Genomic DNA, 25260 nt, shown 5'->3' on the forward strand with positions numbered 1-25260 from the left:
ACTCTTCAAGCAGATAATTCAGCCAGGCTACCAGTATTAAGCTACAAGAGACACATTTAGACCTTTCCACCTCAAGATAAAAGCACAGTTAATAAGGAGAATAGATGATGACTTTTCACACAATAATTACATGGGTTTGAATTCCATGCATCATTCAACTCAGTCTCTGTCAAGCCACTTGGATGCACCTTCAACATCTCTTCCAACTAATGACCTAAAATGACGGCAAAGGATGCAGTCATTAAGTACAGCACATCCACGCCAGTATTTGTGTATATACATCTAACTGTATATATAACGTTATGCATAAATAGGATAAATATCTCACCAGTTACTCCAGTGTCCCTCACGTTCAGTGTCACATGGAGGTGCACATTTTTTTCTCCTTCCTTTCTACAATCTTCAGGGAGAAATGAATCACCTTTAAGCAAGCAGAGCGCTGTGGACTTTTTTCCATTTCAAAGGGAATTTTTCCATACGATATTGAAAAAGTAACCAGCAGGGGAACACAGCACCATTTGTTACCCTTTTTATTCTATTCAGAGATTCTCTTTCTCAATGAACTGCTCTTTTTAACTGAAGTCCTGGCCACAAGGCTGTTTGATTTCAATCAGGAATAAATGGAACGCTATATATAAACTACTTCATCTGTTTTTCTAAAAAGGTCTGGCCTGTGGCTGCACTGGAAGTGGACATAGGGAATGCCATCAGTAAATGGAAACATCCCACATGACAGCTTGAGAAGCAGAGCTTTGGAAAATAATTTCAAAGTGACAAGATTATTGCACAAGCCTGCTGCAGTCTTTTTGTTCTTCCAAAAGGATTATGGAAATGTACTTGGCATGAAAAATTTTACCGTATACATTATAAATAAGTGATATCTCTTAATACACAAACATTATAAATGCCTACACTTCTCTGTAAGACTGCAGTGTCAAAATGAAGGTGTAACACCAGTCCCAACTCATACAACTGGCCAAAGCCCATAGGGATACACTGTTGTATATGGTTCCCTACAATAGTTCTTTCCACTGAAATCAGGGAAAGCAAAAATCAAGAAATAGAACAGCAGAACTGCCGATGGAGCATCTGATTTCTATGACCAAATGTTCCATTTAAATTCTGTAATGAATATCCAATTTTACATGAAAAAAAACCAATACTAACGATTCCAGCTCAGCTATGCACCTAAATCTAAACTAAGTTGTGAGACAAATGTGTGTGCTTAAAATGCTCCCACAGACTGAAACCACATAAGTTGGTTCTTCCTTTCACTTCCTGTCCAGTATTCCATATTTCATACCACATACTGTGCTACTCCCCATCACCTCTCAGAGAAGCTACGGTCTCAAGACTTTGAAGTAACGTGGTCTGCTCCAGCTGACACTTCTTTGAGCAGGGGCTGAACCAGGCAACCTCCAGAGGTCCATTCCAACTTTGGTTATTCTTAGCATTACTTCTGGTTGGGTGTTTTGTTTTATTTCTGTTTGTTTTTTGTTTTAAATATCCTACATATTTGCATAATGATTGCTCTCTATAACTTCCTGAAGGAAGGTTGTGGTGAGCTGTGGGTCAGCCACTTCTCTCGTGTCATTAGTGATAAGACCAGGGGGAATGGTTTCAAGCTACAGCAGGGGAGATTCAGGCTGGACATTAGAAAGTATTACTTCTCAGAAAGGGTGGTCAGGCACTGGAATGGACTGCCCAGGGAGGTGGTGGTGGAGTCACCGACCCTGGGGGTGTTCAAGGAACAATTGGATGTTGTGTTGAGGGACATGGTTTAGTGGGAGCTATTGGTAAGAGGTTAACAGTTGGACTAGATGATCTTTTAGGTCTTTTCCAGCCTTGGTGATTCTATGCCCTGTGTTCACAACAACAGCTTCACCTGCATATTAGCACTAGAGATCACAATAGGTTAGAGAAAGCTGAAAAGGGTCAATCATTCTGTTCAGTGCAAACTGTAGTAAAATACGAGCTAGAAAGCATTTCAGCAAAAAATCCTTCTCTCTTAATATATCAGACACTTTCTACTTTTCGTGACAATCTGAACGAGTGCCAATTTCACAGCTGTCTAAAGCAATCAATAAGGTAAGGTAGGATGATTGGGATTACTTATCTTTAAAAGCACACTTAAATATAATGGAAAGAGAGTTAAACAACTTTTACAATGGGATATTTTGGAGAACATACAAAAAAAAATTATACTTCCCTCTTCTCTCCTATACTATCTTCAAGAGTAAAGTCCACCTCAATAGATAGGTGAGAAAAAGCCTATTACTGCACCATCCTTGACATGATCATGTTACCAAAGCCCCTAATGTGAATGCATCTGTAGAAGCGTGTCAGTTTTAGCTAAACACATTGTGAGATAAAAATACAAAGCCCACTTCAGGCACATATGAGGGATGCTCCAAAAGTAATGCCTCCTATTTTATTATTTCAGCCCCTGTTGAATGGTGGTGATACAGCAGTAGAGATTGAACCTTCCCACCAATATTCCATTACATTTTGTTGCCATGTGACAGACAGCTGCAAATGGTGTCTGACATGAAAGTGCGTATGAATCAAAAGGGTGGAATTGGATTCCTCCATGCAGAAAACATTGCACCTACCTGACACTCATCAATGCTTGCTGAACATTGATGGAGACCAAAGAGTGGATGACAGTGCAGAGAGGCAGTGGGTGTTTGATACGCTCATTAAAAATGTTATTCCAAGCCTTTGGTAGACTCCAAATACACTGCATGCACTGTATTGCTTTACATGTGCCTCACATTTCATCCCACAATTATTTCAGCATATTTAGGTCTCATGAAGACTTGCTGAAATAAAAGTGTTTTCAGGAGCTTATTATCATGCTGCTTATCTTTTTCTTGTCAAAATGATTCCTAAATTATTTTATATTCCCATAAAAATATTTACATATCAGAGAAAAACATAATAAGGAAAAATGTCAAAATAAATCCAGTCTTTTTATCCAAACTGCATTTTTTTTTATCCTCCTGAACAGCAGATGTTAACTACTTTATATTTTCAGTTCTGAATTTGGAAAGCAAATAGAAATATAAATATCTTGGTTTTTGCATTTTCTGCTTGGACTCCCTCCTTTATTGTTAAGCTGAGGTATACCGCTATTTGCCAGGAGGTAAAAGACAAAACTAGGAGGGAGATGAGGCACATGAATGAAGAGATAACGAACTGTGAAGCACACTAGAGGAAGAAAACAAGCATATCCATAGCATACTTTCTTCCTTTGAGATATTTTTTTCAGATGACCTTTCTCAATTTTACACTAAGAGCTTAAAGATCAATAACCACTTTTAACAGTGAGATTTGTACAACACAAGGGCTATAAAGAAAGCATTATTTTTAGAGTTTGACTACTGCAACTACTGAACAGAAAGTTATGAAGTGCTACTGATTTAGTGCAGAAAAAAAGCCAAAAAAGCCTGACAATCACTTAATGTATAATAATGCAAGTATTAGAAAATGTCAGCTCCTCAGAAATATTTACATTATGGTCTAATTACATATTTGTGGTATTCGGTTCCTTAAGACAAATTAGTATTGTCCACTGTACCCAGCACACATCACTATTATTCCATATTAATATTTTAAGAGGAAGATATTAGATTTATCTTGTAAAAGTTACATAAATTCAGAAAGAATTTAACCATGACATTAAGTTAGATTATACAAAGAAATTTTTTATGCAGAGGGTGATGAGGCACTGGCACAGGCTGCCCAGAGAAGCTGTGGAGCCCCATCTCTGGAGGCATTCAAGGCTATGTTGGATGGGCCCTGGGCAGCCTGAGCTGGTGAGGGGAACTCTGCCCAGGTCAGGGTGTTGGGATTGGGTAGGCTTTAAGGTGCCTTCTAAATCAAGCCAGTCTATGATTCCATGGTTAGCCTAATCAATGGTAGGTACAGCTCTGCACTCTCTGAAGACAGTAAACTCAAACTTTCAGATGTAGAATTTTTTCAGATAATCCCCAGTATGCGCACCACAACATAGCCATAAAGCACTAAATCCTATCCATCTGGATCATTCCCAGGTATAGTTTTCATCCTTTACTCTTCCATATCAACAGCTCTCATGGATCAAATTCAGGAAGGAAGACAGTACATTTGCATACAAATAAGCAGTGCTATAATCCAGCAGCGTCATTCTCTGCCTCCTCTGGATAACTCAGATTCTATTTTTATTTCTGCAGCAGATTATCTTCGTGTTTCAAATAAGCAGATATATGGAAGGCCTTCACAGGTCAGTCTAACTGATTCTATCCACCAGGCAATTGATATTTTAGCTCAGCTGGGGAGGATGTTTTTAAAAGTAAGTAATAAGGATGTAACAAACTAAGAAGATGTGAACTGCAAATTTATGAACTGCAGATTATGAGGAAGGGTCGGTAATCAGAATATGAAATATTTACTAACACATTTTACTTCAGAGGAGGCTTAGAGAAGCATGTCAGGATTTACTTCTAACAACACATTTGAAGAGGAGGGAGAGGGGAGTATATACACACATCCACACACATATATACACACACCTCTTTAACCAAAATTTCATGTTCTAACCTTCCTGTTAATGAAGAAATACTACCATTTTCAGATGAGGTAAAGTCTTCCACGTAAAGCAAAGAATCAACACAGTTACACACAGATGACACAGTATATACCAATATCAGCAGGTACAATACTTCAAGAAAATTCAGAACTCAGAGGTGAACCCAAGTATAAATTAAATTGAAAGAGGGTTTCTAAAATGCTGAAGATCTCATTTTAAATCATTCCTCTGTCCCAAGTGATCTCAGTGCAAGACTGTCTTATACACTGTAAAAGCTCCCTGAAATCTCATGCATGATTCAAAGTTTGTTTATTTATCTGTTTAAGGATTAATGGCTACATCATCTTCTCCTACTCTGTTCAAATTAAGAAGGACAGATGACTTTTGCTCTGTAGCAGAAAATTCCATTAAGAACTGCAGTACTAAGGGACAGCCATGTCCCTCTGCACCAGAAGGACCAATGACCGATGCTAGCCTTAGAAAGGATGACAGCCCCTTCTGTCATAACAGGCACCACAGTCAATAAGGGAAAAAAATGTGCCACACAGGAAGACTTTGCTAATCCACCTGCAAGGCCTCATTTTGTTGTCTGACTGTAAACTGGAAGGGAGGAGCAAAACATTTAACTCAGTTTTTCTTTTTTCTCTAAATTCAGCAGCCTGCCCCAAACTGCAACACAAAGAGAGTCACATCACTCAGATTACTGAACAGCATTGCAAAAGACAGGTAGTTCACGTACATTAACTACACGTTTCTGATCATAGGCAAACATACAAGATGTGACATTAGTCCCAGAACTTAACGTGTTTGGGGGTTTCTCTCTTTAATGTCAGGCTGCATAGTTTCCAACGTTTCCATTTTGTAGATTCACCTTTTGTTTGGATGAGCTTATAAGATAGCAATTTCCTGCATAAAGCCTTCAGGAGTCAGCTGGGTCTTATGCAAGCACCAACCCCAGGAGCTCTCTTCTGTTGCCGTGTGTGCCCATGATTCAAACCCCCCTTGCCCAGGTTCTAGACTTAAGGTTTTGGACTGTCCCCCTCCTCTGCAGGCTTGCATAGATAATACTGAAGAGCACCAGAGGTCCTGAAAACTTGTGGTCTCCCGCAACATGGAGAGAAGCATTCTTGCCCATAAAGGAACAGGCTCTCAAAGCGACTAAAGAAAACTCCACACCTTTATCCACACAAAGAGAAGAGCAGAATCAAATCACTGCAAATAACTGAGAAAATATTTCATCCAATCACAAAAAAAAGAGTTTGAGATAGACCGAAGAAAGTAAATCCTCTGCATTCAATGTATAAACCAAGCTAGCTAGACTGAGCTGACACCAGAGATACAGCTCCAGTGAGAGCCTGTAAATCAACAAGAGTTTACTCTGAACCTTATATTTACGACGGTCATTAAATAATGCTGAACCTGCTCATCTTTTTGGGTTTTAGAACTCAACTGCTCAGCCAGCTATTTTGTTGCTGAATAATAAAAACGTTGCCATCTTCCCTGCAACAGCCCTAATGGATGGGAGCCTGACAAATCCTGTGGTTACTGACTTTTAACACCTTTACTATGCTCCCCCTTTGGCAGACTGCTTTTGCCTTTTTAAATTCATATACCCTTAGAGCTCATTTTCCAGGTTGGAATAACACAAGTTCATTATTTCTTTCACCTTGTTGAACAGCCAGAGCAAGCAAGAGCCCAGCTTCTGTAAAATTGCTTTCCACTCACAGTGTTCCCTCAGGTTCCTTTATCTTTAAAATATTCCCTTTAAAATATTTGATGGGTTTGTGCTTCTCCCTTCAAGTGGCACTCACAACTATTACCTAGCCATTGATACATAAGACCTCAACGATTGGTTTTGCAGATTTACAGTGCGCAAGACTGAAGCACCCACAGACTGCTAGGCAAAGGAAGAAGCAACAAATAACTCACATACATAATAAACAGTAAAACTGATCTCAGAAAGGGAAGCAGTAACTAGTGCCTTTCCCTTCTCTAAGAAATCTGCTTCCTGTGGGCTCAGCCAGACCATCAGACCTCCCTTGAGGCTGCTGAGCACAAGGCTGGATGCAGAGGAAGCTGCAGAACACCACAGCCTCCTTGCCCTAAAGATCACCTTGGCTTTAACACTGAGAATCAGTATTAGTAAATAACTTAGTTAACCAAGTTCAAAGGAGCTATCACCAATTACCTGGTATTTGCTGCAGGTTAAGAGCACACAGAGAATGTCCATAAATGGGAGAATAGTGCTGCAGTTCTTTGCCCTCCCTAGTCTGCTCTCTTAGGGAACACAGCCCCAGCCCAACCACTAGCTCCAGGAAACAGTCCACTACATGTACCTTCAAAATGAGGTCAACTGCAGGATTAAAGCCTGTTACCGGCTTTTACTAGTGCAAATGCAATAAGAGAAGAAAGCAATTATTATTAAGTGTTTTTCAATGTTGTATGTAAAATGGACATGCATCTCCATAGCTGCAAACCCTGACACTCATCTCTCGTGCTGAAGTGCAAGAACTTCACCAAGCAGCTTCTGAGCCCTGTCAACACGTACATGGCAATCACAGATCTAAAGATTAATTCTTGAATAACATGCCAGGAATCCCACCATACAATAAGTGACTGAAAGTTACTTCAACACTTAACATGAGTTAGCATTTCTCCTGGTTAGACTATTTGTGGTCTTTTTATTTTTGAACACCAACAATTACTGCGAGTGCTAGTTATGAATTGGTTTTAGAGGCTCCTGGAATAAACACAAGTGGATCAGGCATTCTGTAGTGGGGCTTCCTCCCTTCCATACTGTGTGGTTGTGTGATTGAAGAGTAGTTTCCAGTGCCTGTGCCTACAGTAGAGAATTCATATTACACAGCCCAATTTAATTCAGAAATTGTGTGACATTTGTGCACTCCGTATTTCATCTGTCATAGTGTTCTTTCACAATTTTTATAGTATATTGTACCCACTCATTTCAGCACTAGAACAGGTGCAACACGCCAAGCAACAGCCTAGCACAATCCTATTTTAGATAAAATTCATGAGTGAGAAGATGTCTTACCAGAACAAATGCTTTCAAGTTCAGTATAAACCATTTGGGCATTGGACTGCTCTCTCAGTTAAGAGTAAAAGTATCATGACATAAAGAACCTCAATCCAGAGCTGCTTTTTCTTCTCTTTCAGTGGTAATAAAATTTGTGACAACTGTCAACTGTCATTAATATGGTCTGGGCAATACAAGATCATACAATAAAGCAGAAAGCTTTATTTTGTTAGCTGAACTGATTAAAGAAAAAAAAGCAAACTATAAAGCAGCAATTACTGCACAGAATAATTGTTGAGGATGTGCATCTTTCCACAAATATATTACTTGTTTCAAAATCCATGATGGATTCTACTGCAATCAGAGGATAATTTCCTCTGATAATTGCCTTCAGTGGGCTTGTGATTTGACTCAAAATTTGTGGTTCACCCTCAGAGCTCCTAGAGAGGTGAAGAACTTGGTATGATCATGAAGTCAACTGTGGCTTGTTTGGATACTGTACGTCAAGAAAAGGAGCAAAAATCATGCAATCCCTTATCTCACCCAAAGACAACTGTCACAAGGGCTGCGCAGAGGAGCCAGATGACCAGTACCCAAAAGGAGTTGCCTGCACAGCTGTCCCAAATACAGACGTACTAAGCAGCCTTTGGCCACAGTGGCTTCTCTGATGTTGCACCACTTCTCCTGAGAGCACAGTGTGGCTCTCTTTCTCAGATTTGCCTGCCCAGGACTGCAGGAGCAAAGGACTACTGCTGCAGTCACACTCTCAAGCTTGGTGCCTAACTCGATCATCACTCTTCTAGCTGAACACAGATCACTGCTGACAGACTCTGAACAGAGCACCATCCCAACAGCAGACTGAAAAACAAAAAAGAACCTCAACCAATCCATAAGAGACAGTAATTGCACAGAAATGCTGTCAAGTTAACACTGTAAAATTAATAACTTATTTTACACTATTGAAATGCATAGTAGTACTGTTCCCCTACAGGCAGCATACAAATCAAGTTTAAAGAGTATGAGCAAAAACTAAATTGATTTTCACTGAGCTCCACGCAAATTAGTTCATTGTTTAATGTTCATTATTTATTGTCTACCCTTTGAAAATGCCCCAACACCTAAAAGCGTAACAGAACAGGTACAGTTTGCCACCTAAGTACTAAAAAAACGGGTTGCCTGCAGTACAAAATAACAAACTCACTTGTGTGCACTTCCAAGAACAGCAACTATGCAGAGAAGATTTTCTTTTCTATAATCCTAATTAAATGCATTAATTTTCCAGGAACTTAGGATAGCCTAAGAGATTTTCACACTGTGTGTAACTCAGCTCCTCTGCACTTACATTTTCATCTCTCCAGAATCTATAGACAAGAAGAAAAATGAAAGCGCTTGCTGAGATGCCTTCATGTAAAGAGCTGGTGTGAGACACTTTTGGTAGTCAATTCAGCGATCACATTAAACACTACTTCAATTTCCCTTTCCCCAAAGGAAAACACTGAAATAATTGATTTTGTGAAATTTCTGCGGTCTTTCGTTGGAACAATAATAGCCATTTTACAAAGAGCTCTTACAGTATCAAAAGAGAACACTGGGAGACAAGCGTCTGGTTATCTTAGCACACAACTACCAGCAGCCAGCCCTAGGGTGCCATTAACTGCTACCAATTAAAGTCTCGGCCTTCCACATTTCTCTCAACAGCTACACATTAAAGATTTAGTGGTTCAGTAGTACCTTGAAGCGATTTACAGATTATTGACACCATTGCTACTGGATGATCTACTTAGAGGTAAAATGAAATACTTCAAGGGCTTAAAATTTTCATATCCTCAACGAAATAGAAATGTACACCATCACAGGACAAAATAAATCTTTTTTTTTTTTTTTTCAACTATGAGGGAAGATTTTTGTCCAAAATAAATGGTGGGACCAAATTACAAAGCGACTGAATTCTGCACTTAGCTGTGTGTTATGGTTGGCGTCACACTGGTGGCCAGACTAGATGCTGCTACAGACCCATTACTTTGGGCTCACACAGATTTCAAAAGTTTTATCCTTCCTGTCACAACATGGACATTGACATTAGGATTAATGCCACGCTGATATTAAGCAAACAGCTGAAATAAAACCAAAATGAATTTGGTGCTAATATTTATGTAAATCAGATGCACTATTTTTTTTTTTTTTTTGTCAAGGCCCCATCAATTTTTGGGCTTCTACAGCTTTCAATGTTTTATTTTTGTTTTAAATTAACTTTGTTTAAATGGTTTCTTTACCATATGCAAAACCTAGAGTTGCTGTTTTCCTTGTTTCCTAGCCATCTATCTCCTTGAGGTGAACAATCAGAAGCAAAACTCTACGGATCACTACAGAATCTAACGTGCTGCCTATCAAAGGACTGCTGACAAAACTATAACCAACTAAATAAGCTTATTAATCACCTCACAAAACCAAACAAAACCAAACAACATCATTATTTACATCCAAAACAACTGAACAGAAGCTTCCAAAGCCATGGAAAATGTGACTACTGAAAGACAACTCAGATGAAAAATAAGCTACATTTCTCAAGTGAACTAAAGAAAGTAATGCACTATAAATAAGTCATAACAAAAACAGATCCTGCCTATAAAAAGAGCTATCAAGCTTGGGCAATGTGTAGATCTGTTTACTCCCTACTGGACATTTCTGAAATGCATGCATTCATAAAAAAAAGGACATTCCCCGTTTCAGTGCAAACATTACGTTTCAACACCATTAAATGGGAGGAATGACAAAGGGGAAAAGGAGTCTTGCTGGACATATTTCTTAGTACCACAAGAGCTTCTGAAATAACCTCCTTTCTTCTTCTTCTCTGTTCTCCCATTTCTCTCACCATGCTGAAGAAACATCACAGTTACTGGGAGGCCAGAGTCAGCTTCCCCCTTGCCCTCTCCCAATAAACATATATTAGATTCCTTAGAAAAAATTCTTTTTCAACCAATGGAAACTATCTAACACTTCCGTGTTTCACTTGCAGTTAATTATCTGAATCATCTCAATTTATGAATGAACGCAGAATCCACAATTGGGCGGCTTTATTTACACAAACAGCAGACATCACCTTTCCCCAGAAATGGGCAACTAAATGGCAAGCAAGTAAAATGGAAAGCTATTTTTTTCCCTTTGATTTGTTCAAAATAGTAAAAGAATCTTCAGCTTCCACAGTAATTTCCTTCTCTTAAGGAGACCTATAAATGTAATAACTTGGCTTCTTGTGTACCAATAGAATCTTCCTCTTTGTAAACTTAAATACTTCTTATTGAAATATTAAATTTCTCCATGGGTATCAAATTCACCTCATATTGTGTAGCAAGACACAAAGACTGTCACAGCTGAACTGCAGGTGGATTTACATCCATCAGTTACAGTGACATGCAGGTGTTGGGGCCAAAAGAGAAACAAGGTCTGGTAACTTGGAAAACAGTATCTTCCATATCCTGTTCTTAAGTAACTCCTCAATCAACTCTGCTCACTTCTGTTATTAGCGGTAGTAAATACTGTTGTCTCTGGCTTGCAGCTAAGTCCGAAGAATTGATTTTTAAAATGCTACCTATCCCTCAAGTGAGTAATTTCAGATGCCAGTACTTTCCGTGTTAGTATCAATGCCATCATCATTTTTGATCATGCACTGATACCAATGCATTTACGCATGAAGCCCTGCTAAATAATCCAATTTGGACGCCAATTAATCTAATTAATTTTGCTCTTCTAGTTTGAAGAAATGATTTTTTGGTCAAAAGTCTGCAGATCCAACCAAGAAAAGATTAGTGATGGGACAAAAGCATCCCAGTGAGTCACAGACAGCAAATATCTACTCAACTCTACTAACAAGACCCCACCGAGGTTATTTGTGAACCGTATCCTCCATAACAAGATAGGCCTAATCAGACCTTACAATTTACATTTCACAGACAGAAGAGAAGATGCCACACCTTCGCACTATGGTCTGAAGCTTCAGTTAAAGCTCAGGCATGGTCACCCAGAGCAGGGTGCCCAGGGCCACGTCCAAGTGGCTTCTGAAGATCTCCAAGGAGGAGACCCCACAGCCTCTGGCAGCCTGTGCCAATGCCCCATCACCCGCACAGCACCAAATTGCTGCCTGCTGTTCAGAGGGAGCCTTCTCTGTTTCACTTTGTGCACGCTGCCTCTTAGCACTGTGCATCACTGAATTCTCTATCTCTAATGTGGAAAAAACAACAAATGGACTTCCCAAGAAAGAAAATTTACAAGTAAGGCTGTAAGAACATCATGTGTGTTCACAGCTGAATTTCTTTGCTAAATTCCCCTTTTCTCATTTACCAATACAATGACTTATTTTAGGTTCTAGTCCTTTAACTACTTTTGAACACTGGCTTTATTTCCATTCTTCACAAATTTCTTTTACTGGAATTTTACTCCTTTATATATTTGCTCGAGTCCGTACATGTCTGTGTTCCTCACCTACTCCTTGCATCTTAATGCGTTCTCAAGGGAACATGCTAAATTGCAGCATTTCCATATATTTATTTTACTCCGTTAAACAATACAGAAATTAGCCATTCAATCTTTCTTACTAAAGCACTGTAAAAAATGCTTTCTGTTCTCCAGATGGACATACATTACTGAATGAAGTTATTTGCCAGCAGGAAATAAAAGTATTGTTACTATGTCACTGTACCCAGCGTGACAGCTGTGAAGGTGTACAGTCCTATCTACATAAAAGCAACAGATTTGAGAAAGAAGCATCCCTCAACACGCTTATATCAAAAGTATATTTCCATTAACCCAACAAATGAGAGTTTCCCTTAATTGTCAGTCCTACAACAACTCCATCAACCTTCTAGCAAGCAGGTAAATAATTTTAGTTTTCTACTTGATGCAGTTCAAAAAGACATCTCCAAACTGCACAGAATGGGGTTCCTAAGCACAGGCACATACCTCTCCACCACAAAATCCATTCAGAATTGTGGTTTCTGGAGAAGACCAGCTCCAGAAGAACTCAAAGTCTATAATCTGCTCGCCTTGATGCTTTTCTTCCTTAACTCCCCTCAGTAGAAATGCAGCTTCCCTTGGATCCTTTCACAGCATGAGCAAAGATCCAGCTGTGATACTGGACAGCTCTGGGGAGCCCAAGGGCTAGTGCCATCAGGACAGCTGGTACACCAAGCACACACATTCAGAGGCTATGCACTTTCAGGAGGGAAACACGCCTTGCAGAAAGATTCCATGCAAGCCTCTTGTAAGACTTGTGAAGATGTGCCCACAGCGAAGCAATCCAAAACCTCACAGCAGTAACCTTGTTAATCCAAACTCCTTTTCTCCCATGAACAGACAGATCTCTCAGTTCCCATCTGCACATCTAACACTCCAGGTACACCAATGTGATTTCGTCAGACTGACTCACTTAGCTTTTGAAGCCATTCAGCTTCTTTTATCTGTGTATGTACATGCTGAATCCTTCATACTGAAAAAAAAAAAAAAAATCATCATTTACTGCCACTGTTTGAACAAATATGACATGGAACAAAGAAGTAGGAATTGTACTAGGAGTCCATGTCAGGTCCTGTATCCATCATCAGCTAAAATATCCCCCACTAGAGTTGGTTTCAAAGAAACACATCAGCTCTAACTATACTAAGAGGTAATTGCCATTAATACATTGGTCACCATTCACAGCTGAAAGGGGGTGGGAGAAAACAGAAGCCATCATTATGCCAACTGTGTGGGTTTCCATTCCCATTATGTGTAGTTCTTGCGCCTCTGGTCTCAAAATGGCTATAAAGCAACTTGAAAACACAATGAATACAGGTAGGAAAAAAACCAACTAAAAAAGGCAATTCAAATGTATGGAACATATTTGGTTCTGTACAAGTTATAAACTAGCACTATTCACATCCGAAAAATAAATCACTATTTATCATGACATAGGCTATTATGTAGATTTATTATATAATGAGTGAACAGGTAACAACCATTACTGCTTTTCCTAGTACAGAAAATGAAGGCCACGAAAAGAAGTTAGAAGGACAGATATTCAGACAACAAAAGAACTAATTTTTCCACAGGTAATTTGCACAATTCATTATAGAGGATATGTCCAAATTTTAAACTGATACAAAAAACTGTTAGGGAAATTCATAGGAGACTGTGATGCAGATACAAAGTCCTTGTCCCTGGCCCAGGAAGATCCTAAGCTGCAGGCAGCTGGAGGGTGAAAAGCATAACTGAGTTTATCAGTGCTCCTTCCTTCACACTGATACTTGACCATTTCCAGAGGAAAGACATTAACGTCAGCACATTTGCTCTAATACTGTACTGACAATCCCAATTACTGTGGACAAAGCCTTCAGTATCTAGAACTGCATGCTGCCCTGTCTCAAACTGGTGACATGAAGCCACATATTAATTCTAAACACTGCCAGTTGCAATTGCCAGCAGCGAAGCAGGCAGCTTCATGGATACTCGCTTCTACAAGAGTAACAGAATATTCTGAGTTGGAAGGGATCCACAATAACCCTCAAGTCCTGTCTCTGTCTCCACACAGTACCACCCAAAATCCAAACCCTAAGTATGAGAGTGGTATCCAAACGCTCCTTGGACTCCAATGCTTGCTTGGGGCTGTGCCCACTGCCCTGTGGAGCTGTTCCATGCCCACCACCTTCTGGTGAAGAACCGCCTCCTAGCACTCACACTGACCCTCCCCTGAAGCAGCTCCATGCTGTTCCCTCGAATCCTGTCACTGTCACCAGAGAGCAGAGCTCAGCACTGCCCCTCTGCTCCACTTGTATGGCAGCACAGAGCCTTACCAGGCCAAATCACAGTTACAGTGAATACCCCAAGACCTTGCAGGATGCTTTTCACTGCATCACCACCAGAAAGTCCAAGCATAAATCACTGGCCCAAACAAATCCCCAAGTAAGCAATGAGAATCCAGCTGGCATGCCGGAAAGTGGAACTGAGCTCCTTCAGAAATATCTAAAGGCTCTGGAGCCCATAATTAGTATTAATCAGACCAGAACGGCAAACACGCTAATCACCAACTAATGCTGAAGAGCTGCTCAAATTCAAAATGAAAATGGAAACTCCTACGAATATAGGAAAAAAATTAATTTATAAATTGCAGACTGGCAGATATCATGAAACAAACAAGCAAACAAAGAAATAAACAGACCTGACCACTGGTATTCCATCTTACCTCAAAGCTCTGAAGACTGTGGTATGTTTCATCACATCAGCATACAGGTATTGTGGGAATAGTTTTCCAAAGTCTCAGAGCAGGTGAAAAGCAGGAATTGAGAACTGCTAATTACATATGAAGACTACATTTTTCTTTCACACCCCTTTTTTATCACATTCCTGCACAACTAAGCATAGAAAGCATCAATCCTTCTGCTCACTGAAAGCTACAAGCAAGAGGACAAGGCTTCCCCTGGACACAGTGAGCTCTGATTTATGAAGACAACTGCAGTGACAAAGAGAGCCACAATAAACTCAGAGCTCTATCCGATGCAATAGAAAATGCTCCTGGATGTTCTCCTTTGCTACATCAATTACCGTATGTTTTATATGAAAAAAGGCAACTTCCAGCTTTGCCAAGTACAAAGACACTTAAAAGGAATGAAGGGAAAAAGGCACAATATGGTAACAAGTAAAAACATAAAAATATTTTTAATGTAAAATGGTGCGATTGCAAGGGGGGTGGGTGAGAGGGAAAGAAAACTACAGGAATGTTACTAGAGGAAAACCAGAAGTGGAACTAAAGAGATATTTATTGTTATTATTATTACTACCATTTAAATAAATACCTAAATAGGTCATGTGGAAGAAATAACAGTCAGTAGGAATTCTATGGAATTCATAGGAAAACTACACAAGGCAGAAACCAGAGGTGGGTTCCCAGAAGGTTTAATGAAGGAGCAGCATAGTATTCAGGGTGTTTGTTCTAAAACAGGTGGGCCCTAATAAAACACCACACTGAGTTTTATGTTTTTCACCAGCCCTCAATCATTCAACCCATCTGGGGACAATGATTCGGCCCAGGTGAAGGCACCACAGTTCAGATCACAGAACTGGCAGCAAACTGAATTTGCCGTATCATGGGGTGTCTTCTACCTACAACAGCTTGCATTTTTGCTTAACATTTCACCATGCTCTTCTTTTCTTGTCCTTTTCTGGCAGCTTCTTATGCAAGTTTTGTATCTTTCAACAGAGCTATTTTTATCTTTTTTGCACCCCTTGCCTTTGCTCTTTTAGCTGCTACCCATGTTTTTCCTATTCCCCTGAGTAGCTGGGAACAAATCCCTTTGTGGGTGGTTTGCAGGCCTACTGGACTTGTCCTTGTGCCTGATTTTTTATCATCTTGCCTGGCTGTGTGCTTCATTTGACAGTTTTACGTAGGGATTTGGTTTTAGTGCTTCATATTCAATCCATGGATGCCTCGCAATAGAAAACTTAAGAAATAAGCTAAAATAAATAAGAATGACATTCAAATGGTTTCACAACACACACGGGCAAGAATAGAGTTGCTGCAATAAGGCACTTGGGTGATAAATGAATTAAAAGGCCCAGACAAGAGGTAAACATCCAAAGGCGCCATTATCTAATGCCTCTCATCCAAAAGGACCTTGAAGCACTTTATTATTTAGCTTTATTTATAAAAGGAGATCATAAAATAGATTAACATTCTGGAAGCTCTAGCATGCTATTCATACTAGAGTTTGTCACAGACTCAATATTTAACAGCTTTTGGACATCAGGAATGTTGGCATCCTGGTTACTGAGAGATCCTCCCTTGGTCATTTCTGCACTTTACTTTGACTCACTCAGTCACTGCCAGGGTCCTTTGCTGACCAAAACCCTGCAAAATGGAGGAAGCAAACTCAATTACTCTGCTACAGCCCAGCTGCAGTGCAGAACCCTACCACTGCACACATACACTAGGTTCTTGCAGCTGTGTAAGGCATGCAGTTCAGCCCTGCCAGTGGGCTAGCGTGGCCGTGACAAAGCATTTAGGCTCAGAATTCATAGCACATTCAAAAAAAACACAGCTAAGAGAATATTTATAGATATTTGAGTAGAAAGATTGGCATCATTGGTCTGGATACATTGCACCCATCAGCACTGCTTCTGAAAAATGCGGTCTAAAAAGCCGCATTCACAGAACGATCACAGTTCGTCTACTGCTCACATATCTTCTGTACAGGATTTGCTAGGCCTTCACTTCATACTGGCAACAGAAAGCCTTTAAAACGCACCACCAGCTTTAAGGGTGATTCACTTAATAGCAGCAACTGTTTACTGAATATATTTGCTCCCCATGTGTATTCCAAATTCACTTCTGGTGATATTCAAAGACAAGAAGTGACCAACAGAGAGTTAACACACTAAAAAACAAGCTTTTGTTGTTCTCAAAACTAAAAGACAGTCTCTGATAGTACAGTAGTGCATTACGTCTGCTCAAACCCAATGAAGACACCATGTTGGTGAGATGGCACGGAAGCCTCATCTTCATTAACCTACAAAAGCTACTGGTGAGAAGTAAGAGCTCAGCCTGATTTTTCAGTCTAAGGTGGTATTTTCAGCACTAGAAACCAAGTTTGTTGGTAAATACTTTGTGTTTCTCAAGGGACTCGGGAGTTCATTAAAAATAAGAAACCTCACCCCACACGCTGTCTTACTTTCTCTAGTTTCCAACGCCTACCCTCAGGAGCCACGCTGCTGTGCTTCAGATCCAATTAAACACCTCTGATTCTCACTCTTAATAACCACTGCAGTACAGCAATACATCACAGATTTTTTAAAGAGCAATTTAAGACTCAAGCTCAACAGGACAAGTTAGTTCTAACATCTCTAGGATCGGCAGCACTGCACTCAGTTATTAAAACCTCCCATTAGCAGGAATCATTACATATCCGCTGGGCATGATCTGCGTCACTGGAAGTGTTCTGAAGCTTCAAACAGGTAACTTCTAAGCTGGAGAACTGAATGAACCACAATAAGCTGAATATAAAACACGAGTTAAAGAAAATAAAAATCTCCGTACTCTGACAGCTATGAACCTTAAGATTCAAGATTTAAAGTTAGCTATGCTGATCAAGGACAAAATTCCCTCAGATTTCCTACATATATATGCCACAGAAACACAGCATCAGTGCCCACGTGCTGCAGGGCCAAATCTCATGACCAATCTCTGAAGATGAGTCATGAACATTTAGTTTAAAATAACTGGCTCATGAAATCAGATCCTCCAAAGAATAACAAGATGGAACGACAAAAGTAAACACTTTAAGACCAAGAAACGCTGGCTGTGTAAAATGACAGCATTCTGAGTATATAAGAAAATGAATGAATTCATCTTCACAGTTCCAAAGATGTTAAAACCATTACTCCTATTATTCAAAAAATGAGAAACACTCTGATTACAGTGAAAAGCCCAGTGAGAATCCAGTTCTCCACAGCAACATTCAGCCACACGACTTCACATCTTCTCAAGCAGTCCTCTGTATCCTTCACTGCATACTTACTGATTTCCAAAGCAAGTAATACAAACTTAGCTCAGGGAACTGTCCTCCATCCTCAGGGTACCATTCATCAACCAAGGGAAAAAAAAACCTGTATGCGGTCAGATAATTAAAAACTTAATGATAATATGTATGCACCAACACAATAAACAAACTGACATGGTCAATCAGCCGCAGGTAATCCTGACATTTCATAGCTTCTGATAGCTTAATCTTTCTCGCTGATACACAGTGGCTGTCTGCCTAGGCTTTACAAAAGAAAGAAAACCCTTTGTGCTGCTCCTGACATCCATCATCAATCCACAAAATGATGAGCAGCACTGATACCAACTACCCACATTTAACTAACAGCTATTAAAGCTGTCATCTCTGGTTTGGATCACTTGCTACAGAAGATGGATACTCTGACCGTATCTGATATCTGTGTACAAAACAAAGGGAATTTGGGACTTCAGAACAATAGATCCAATCCCAGGGTCTGGCAGAAACTTCTGTTACAAAAGCTGCAGGCTTTTATATTCTATCCCCTCCAGTTATTCCTATGCCTCAAAGCCAAACAGTCCCAAATTCCCATCCAACCCTTCAGGTCGCTCTGTTCCCCAGGTGTTGCTCATGCCCACCTGTGCCCAAATTCTCAGCTCCTTTCCCGCACTTACAGATGCTGCTATTTAATTAATCAACAAATAACCATTTACTTATCAGATCAACACAACAAACTGGTGAAAAACAAAACCAAACAAACACGCTAACTGGTATAAATAACTACAGTAATAATAGATGCTCACCATGTAAAATTCTCTATTTTCCAACAGTATGGTAGTAGTACAGGAAAGCTCAGTATCTCTAGAGAGTGAGTAGAAATAATGCTCCAAACTCAGCTGCTACCAATATTTGCACCAATAATTCAAGAATAATACTTTTAAAGCAACCTATTTCTAGTAGTAATAGTATTATTAGAGAAGTCAACCTGAGAAACAAGACTGCTTTGGTGCTGAAAAATTTTCAGTGTTCTGTCCCAAAGATCACAAACATAATGACTACAAGGAACTTAAAAATGAAAGCTACTCCAAAACACCAAGTTTTTATTATCTCATACATTTTCTATTGTTTTCAGACTGAAAAATATTAAATCTGCGTTTCAGTACAAGGTCTCGCTCACTGCCTTGATAGAATGTCCCAAGTGAAGTAGCAAAACACCTAATACCGCAAAGCAATAACATCCATCTTGGGCATGTATATCAAAAAGCTGCTTTTCATTTGTTTCAGCTATCATTACTGTTGAATCTTCATGACAACGAAAATGGGCAATCTGTAGGAAAGCAATGCTGAAAGTGCACAAATGCCTATAGGAAGAGTAGGCATTATTTCCTTCAAAGCAAGGCAGCTGAACAAGCTAAAGACAAGAAGAGAGAGTCCTTACTTCTTCACTTGAGGGAACTGAACAGTAAGCTGGCTGAGGGAGGACAGCTTTAATATGGACCTGATAATCCACAAGGACTACTGGAACTGCTAGCACAGTTAACCCAATGTAATTCCATTTCCACACAGGGCCTTCACATAATGTTTTGAATACAAATTCAACTGTGTTTAAATCAAGAAAATGACCTTACAAATGCCAAAAGGCCTAAGAATTTGAATAAACAGCACTTACTAAAATGACAAGATTCTAATTTAACTCGAGCTCACCCTTCCTACCCCCTCACTCCCCCCCCCCCCCCCCCATCTACACATACCTGGATATACACAAGAAAGCATTTCTCTTATGCACTGATGAACATAACTTATGCTAACTGCTCACTTTGTACAGTAAAACAATCTCACTTCAGTACTGGCACACTCTGGTCACAAAGTGTATTATTCCTTACTGAGGCTGTTGTCAGAACAAGTGACAAGTGCCCACAAACAGCAGCCCTTCCTAGCCACTTAGTGCTCTGTGTACTTTCCAGAAGACCATATTTCAAGGAACCACATTTTGAGCATCCACTCTTTAAAGTAAATACAGTTCATTCCACAACAATACATTTTCTTAATTAAGGAGAAATTCAACTTAATCACTTGTGTGCGGTAGCTGAAAACATGGCTTTCTCATATGCTCCCAGAATACCTTGGAACAGAGAAGGCAGACATTTGTGTACTACCAATCTTACGAAATACTTCACACGATCATATCCAATCAAGTGAAGGGAAAGAAGAGAGAGTAGTATTACTTCTCCTTATGAGAATCATAACATAGAATACCCCTTCACAAGAATTCCCACTTGTTTTCCTACAAATCTTCCCATTGTTTCTCAAGGTGAGAAATCTTTCCACCTACACTTCTCATTCACGATCCCCACTCAAGAAGATTGATCTCCCATGTTGTAACCTTGATTATCGTCATTATATTATAAGCCACAAGATCTGGCTTATGCAGCAAAGACTCCTCTTGCTTATCAGAATCCAGACCTACCTGTATCCCTTGTAAGCTAAGCAAACCAATATGTAATCAGCACTCCTTCTACCAATAGCAGAAAGTCATCTCTTGCCAACTGCACCCTGGGCTGCATTAGAAGAAAGCCACATCTGTGGAATTCATTCCTGCCTTCCAATCCTGCCTTAGTACTTAGAGACATGGTTTAGTGAGCAACACTGGTGGTAGGTGGGCAGCAGGTCTTGTCCAACCTTAATGATTTTATGATTCCTCAAACCATCAGTGAATGCCAGATCCCCAAGTTTCCTCAGTTTCACAAAAGCTACTGTTTTTATTTTGGAAGGCTGGCTCTACTCCAGCTGCATCTGTGTTTCTCTCCTGTGCATATGAAGGTACACACACACATTTATCCTAGGTAATAATTATCTGCTCCTGTAAATTTCTAGCAATTCTGTCTCGTGTTGGAATATTATATGGATTTATCCTCAGAAAGATAGTCTGTCTCCTCTTGCACATTAGTTTTATCCCACATTTTAGCCAAAGTCGAATGGCTTCTCTCCCCACTTGCATTCCTGCCTGCTTTCAACAGCTCTGCTTTTTGATACTACTCCACCAGCTCAGATCCAAAGGTTTTCACACAGATGTACAGATTTCTGTTGCCTGTAGAGAGCAACCAAAACTGCCAAATGAGGCTCCATCAACCTGAGTACCTTGTCTTCCACCACCAACCTGAGAGGCCTGTTATCAACCAGAGTGAGTGAACTGAGCTCCTTCCTGATAAGGACTGATAAGGACATGAGGACTGCATCAGAGCAGGGACAAGCAGAGCCCAAGGACGAGTGCTGACAACTTTTTTTTCATCTATCCTATTACATTCTAGATATACTTGACAAGCAATTACTTGGTGCTTTATGTTCAATTATATTGTGAAATGTTTATAGTTTGTAATGGGTATCTTATCTGTTCAGACTATCTCTAATTTGATGAATTCCTACGGGAACAGTTTAAAGCAAGGCAATGTCCTTAATGATTATTATGGCTCAGAAATCGTATCGTAAAACCTGATTTCTCCACTATTCAGATGCTCCTGCAGCTATGTTTATGTACGCAAGGCCTTCAGAACGACATACTGACTTGTGACTTTCCTTATTCGGGTGCTCATATGCCAACAGTCAATAGTTATCTCACTTCTTCGCTACAACTAGAGAGAAGGCTATGAAAGACTTTTTGTATGCCATGGAGCATATTTAAGCTTCATCAAGAATTTGATTTAGAATTAATGATTTTTAAAGACTGCTAAGAAAAAAAATTAACAGAGAGTATAAAAATGTATTTTAGCTCTTAGGAAGTCTGCATTAAGAAATTAAAAGCACACAAGCAAACAGCTTAAAACCAAAGAAAACAGTTCAAAAAGGTGTAATCAAGGAGTCTACATGAAACCTCGGTGTCTTTGTCCTTCCTGAAAGTAAGTACTGAGAATAGCCAGGTAATAAGAGTCACAAAGCAGAAGTCAACATCCAGCTCAGACAAACAGGATCCAATCCTCAACAAGATCCTTCTCACAGAAGCACTAATTCTGCCTGTCTCCGCAGTGATTTTTTGTTTTGTTTCATAGCTACAACAGTTTGAGGATGGGGGAAGGGCATGGTTTGTAGACAGATTTCACAACTTTTATTGTATTAACTAGCAGGGTTGTAAAAATCAGGCAAGCTTTCAGAAATACAAGTCCTTTCAGCACTGTGTATGCCCAAAAGCTTGTTTTACACATTACACTAGCTTGCCTTAACAAAAAGATAAGGCTTCTGCGTCTAAACCTTGTCCTGTCTTTTCTGTGCAGACAGGAAAGCAGGAGAGATCTGCAGCACTACTGCAGTTTACATCAGCATGTGCCTTGTACCACGGAGGAGCCTGTAGCCAAAAGGCATTGCTACGGCATCTCTTTACCTCAAGATTTCTTAAGCATCCACAAGTTACAGCTCTTCCAGAAGGCAATGACCGATCCCTACACTGTCAAGACTTCTTTTTTAATCATAAAAGAAATCACAGTAAAGAATCAAATATCAGTTTTAATTAAAACATATATATTTATCTATAGTTTTTTCCTATTTTCTTACAAGTAGCACTACAAACCAACAAATGCTGCTGTTTGTTGTTTTTATTTTTAATGGACCTTTGAAAAGAGTCTGTGTTGCCAGAATCGTTCAGAACTTTTACACACAACTCCAAAACCATGGACAGAAAAAAGGGAAAGATTTCCTTTTAACATAGAAGACTTGTATCCTTCTTTTACTCTAGAACAAACCCAAGAGCTGTCCAGAGACTTCTGTGAAACAGTGCAGTATGAGAAGCAATAATTCTTGATTTTTATTTATTTTTTCTAAAGGACTGGGCTCTTTGGAAAAGCTGCAACTAAAAATAATTCATTGGACAGCCTAGCTGAGATATGTTTACAACCCTTCTCACTTCTAAACCTTGTGCTAAAGCAAACAGGGTGTTTTTTGGAGTTACAGTCATGTACTTGGACAATCCAAAAAGATTACACAAATGAGCGGTTTACTTTACGATTACAGTTAAAATTGCTACGCATATTCTCTAATGTATTCAGTAGGTTACTTAATTCACTGCATCAGAATTTGCATATTCTTGCACCACTTCTTAAACATTTCAGTCCAGAAACTAGCATACCAAATCTTACTAAAATATATTAAAGATGACATGTTAGTTAGCACAATGAAAAATAAACATACGCAAAACAGTTTTCAAAACACTAATAATTTTGAAAACATCAAGTGCCATAGAAGCTATTAGCCTCTTAATACAGAAGAAACCCATTAACAGAACACCTACATCAGTACCATCCAACCAATTTGATTTACAGGCATCTTTCACTGGAAGATAAGCATCTGCTTTTATTAGAATTCTGAGCATTAAGATAATGAAAATCAAGGCTATAAATATTATCCAAATTGTAAAAAGTATCTATCACAAAATGCAGCATTTTCGCACCCTGATATAGAACAAATGGAATATGCTTATTTTAATCCCTCGCTCTTCCGTAGAAACTACAAAAACATCAGGACGTTAATTAAAATATTATAACAGCCACTTCCTAGCTTCCAATGCTAATAACCAACCTTGAAGCAATTGTACAAACACAACCCTGGCTCAGGTTACCAAGCACTTTGGTCACAATTATTGTCTCATACGATGAATCATGCAAGTCCACCACTGTAATGTGCCTGCCAGGAATTCAGTCTCTTCATTCTTACTTGTTCTGATATGCTGGAGGCATTGCTTCTACAGACAAAAAAAAAGAACTGTGTACCAAAAGGTTTCAGGGAATCTTTTCAGCAATCATAAAAACACCGCAAAAATACATGACTAGCATCTACCTTCATGACCTGTTTAAAAATAGACTCATGTTCTTGCCCAAAGCACAGTGCAGCTTTACCTTTACCACATTTTCACAACTGAAATACGCCATACTGCTCTGCCTGCAGCATACTGCTTATTATATCCCAAACTGAAAGCTTCTAGCTTCTGTATTTTCACCTCTCCTGCTCATTCATTAAGGCACTTTATGCTTTATAACTGAAGCATGGTGATATTAAAGCAGGAACGTATGTTAGAAAAATAAACTTTGCTTGTCACACTAGCTTTAAGTGGAGCCATTCCAACATTTTCTTTAAAGAATCTTTCAACACATAAACATAGAATGATAATATCTTCCTAAGAAACAATCTTCTCATCCATTTCACTGTTTACTTTTCACCAGTAACAGACCCAGCTTTTCAGTTTCATTCCCTTCCAAACTAGTAGGATTATCCTCTAAGAAACAGGACAACGCTCAGTAAGTCCAGTGAAGAGTGTGGTACAATGCATCATCTTGTAAGTACAAGCTTTCCTTTGTGCCAATGCTCAAAAATATCTATCAGCAGCCAAAGACCCACCATAAAGCTAGTTGCCCAAAAAGCCATTCCCTTTTTCTTCAAGTATGATACATTTGACACCATCATATCAACCTAGTAGCCCCACACAGAGAAGTGAATGGGTATCCTCTTATTCTAGTCCTATTTGCTCCTAACCAGGAAAATCTCTAGAAACACAACCTTTTTAAAAGAATATTTTTATTATTATTAATAACAGGCTTGGCCCAACATAATTTAAAAGCCCACATCCCAAAACTTTCACACAAAACATTCTCATTTGAAACTCTTGAACTCCTTTCCCCAGACAGAGATTGGCACAAGTGACACAGCTCAGTCCACACAGCAATGATATCATGACCCAGAAAAAGAATTTTATGACTGTGTAAACACAGCTAAATTAACCAGAACCAGAGGGCAGCACGCACATCAGCAACTTTCTCACTTAACTGGCACATATTAAGTGCCCCATAGCTTCATGTTCCGCAACAAGACTTCACGTTCCTATTAGCAGCACTTCTGGTGTTTCCAAGACACGTATTAAGCAAAAGCAGTAAAATAAATGTTTACAGAGCAATTAAAGAATGCAGAAAAATTAAGAAGTGGTCACATTATCTCACATTTCAAAAAACAAACCCCAACGTGCAAATGAAAAACATACTGATAACTCAAGATGGCCCAAAGCAGATTGCTGGATGCAAACACCACTCTTTCCCTTGGGAAAAGTTGCCTCTGCATTATTTTTATAGAACTTCATACAAATACGTGCGTGAATTTGTCAT

The 25260-nt window shown here is 39.4% G+C and overlaps 1 protein-coding gene across 5 annotated transcripts in view; it reads right to left on the bottom strand.

The window, feature by feature from the left end:
• Window positions 1-25260, bottom strand: part of TULP4 (TUB like protein 4) — a 142159-nt gene that overhangs the window by 89106 nt on the left and 27793 nt on the right. The gene's annotated exons all lie outside the window — the stretch shown is intronic.

This window comes from Excalfactoria chinensis, chromosome 3 (genome assembly GCF_039878825.1).
Source record: "Excalfactoria chinensis isolate bCotChi1 chromosome 3, bCotChi1.hap2, whole genome shotgun sequence".
Taxonomy (NCBI): Eukaryota; Metazoa; Chordata; class Aves; order Galliformes; family Phasianidae; genus Excalfactoria; species Excalfactoria chinensis.